Genomic DNA, 2,307 nt, shown 5'->3' with positions numbered 1-2,307 from the left:
CACACACACACACCTAGACCCACAAACACCTAGACCCAAAACCAGACCTACTACTACTACTACTACTACTACTACTACTACTACTACTACTACTACTACTACTTTTTTTTTTCTACTACGTGGCCTCCAGCCTCCCCCAATAGCCACACCTTCGCCACCATTTATTTACCTTAATATTAAATATCCTAATACATAAGAAGCTATCCTATCTGTGTTAAATTAGTTGAGCCGCAGATCCATGCGGCATTCAGTGACTGTAGCCTCATAGTCAATATCTGCAGCAGTTGTCGGAGTAGGGGCAGAAGCTCTCGTTCCCCTGAGGCAGAGCAAAGCCGACCGAAGGAGAGAGAAGGACAGTCGACATCTCATCCAGGCTGTAACATAACTTCTGGGCTGCTGCTTCTGTTCGGAGATCAGCTCCGCGAGTCTGGCGTAGAAACATCTTGCACTTGGGCCCATCCCACCAGAGGTTGTGAACACTAGAGGAGTGAAGCTGCCTTGATCAACATTTTGAATTCTCTCCCCATATGCCCTTCTCTTGTCGTTCTCGTTCCTCCTATGCGCAGCATCGAGAGCTAGGTTACGGTGACAAACGGCCATGGGATCAAAAATCCTGATGTCGAAGAAAGCTCGCTGTCCCCGCGTCCAGAATCCTCGAGCACTGACGTCCACACGGGCTTCGTTAGATGTGTTTGAAGTCCTGTGTTGGAAGATCTCGCCATCCAGTGGAAGGAGGGTCGGTTCTACCATAACGTCCCGGCAGATTTCCTTCAACATATTTGCTGTGAGATCCCTTACCTCGTCATGCCTCATGCATATGAAGCCCCCCTTCTTGCAGACCATGGCGTGATCGCCATCATAGGAAGAGCCACACACGCATTGGGAGGGCAAACCATCTACTGGCCAACCGTACCTTAGAGCAATGGCATCTGTAAATTCTTGTTTGTTAAGGCTGAAACCATTTGCCCTTATCGGTAACGTAGTTAACCAGTTCGAGGCGCCCACCTCCTGCGCTATAGCTAATTTTTTTGTCAAATTTTCTGGAACCTGCAGCAATAGTTGCTGCAACATGTCATTTTGGCAGTGCTGCCGATCTGTTGTAATGGACCTACGGATCTTATTAACTTCGCTGGTGTCCACTTCCCCTGTTGCATTCTGGGCTATTATGTGGTCGGTGAGGGCTGCCGTGAGCTTAAGTGAATTTTGATGTTCAGAGTCAGCAATCTCCTCTGGATTTGTTAGTCCCATCCCTCCGAGTCTTGGTGGAAGTGCAAGAAGTGTTCTTTCTGCTAGGGTTAAGTCAGGGTGTTTCACTAGTTTGGGAATGAACTTGACACTGATTGCTTCTTCCAAAGGGTGGAGGAGGGGTCCGATCTCAGGGATGGTACGCATCAGGTAGTTCCAACGATGCTTGACTCCATGGGTGAATGCTGCAAAGGCCGCATGTGGCTCTGTGTTAGCAATCTCCGATAGAGCTTGGATTTCGCTAACCCACTCATTCACCTTTCCCGCTACGTACTGGGTCTTGAAGTCCGTAGTGCCAATTACTGCGCCTAGGTGTCTTTGGCCGTCCTTAGTTATTTTGACCTCACTTTCGCCGAAAACCTCCAATGCCCGATCATAATGATCTGGCTTCACGATGAGGAAGGATTTGCTGGCGTTTGGGTGGTACTACTACTACTACTATACTAACGAATCAAAATACATATGTTTTCTGGAGACCATTCTAACCTCCTCGTTATAAAACCAAGTTGTTTATGTGTACTGTATATCGTCACGTTCCCTGGTCGCCAACCCAAGGAAATTAAGTAGTGACAGAGACAGGCAGCTTATACCTCGATAATGTATCTCACTTTCTTCTTTTGCCTTTCTTTTTCTCTCACTTTCTCTTTCTTGTTGCTATCTGTGTTTCCATATACATTCTAATCTAAAATTTTCTCTATCTTTCTTTATCTATTTATTCATATATCTGTCTATACTGTCTCTCCGTCTGTCTGTCTTTCCGTTCATCTATCTATCTATCTATCTATCTATCTATCTATCTATCTATCTATCTGTCTATCTATCTGATACCAAGAACCACCCATCATCCAGACTGAAATCTTTTAAAATTCCGTGTTGCAGAATCGTTAATCCCGTGTTGACGTCAGCCCGTGTCTTTTAAGCATTCGGGTGAGGCGGTGTGGCTGGTTCATATACGGTATTGGGTCCATGTGAATGTCTCGTTTACAGGTGGCAGCGAACCCTAGCACATGATTATTGGGGCGTTAAAGGGATGGTTTTTTTTTTTATGGGGTTCGTTGTATG

The sequence above is a fragment of the Homarus americanus genome, unplaced genomic scaffold (genome assembly GCF_018991925.1).
Source record: "Homarus americanus isolate GMGI-L3 unplaced genomic scaffold, GMGI_Hamer_2.0 scaffold34915, whole genome shotgun sequence".
NCBI lineage: Eukaryota > Metazoa > Arthropoda > Malacostraca > Decapoda > Nephropidae > Homarus > Homarus americanus.
Note: the sequence above shows the minus strand (reverse complement) of the source record.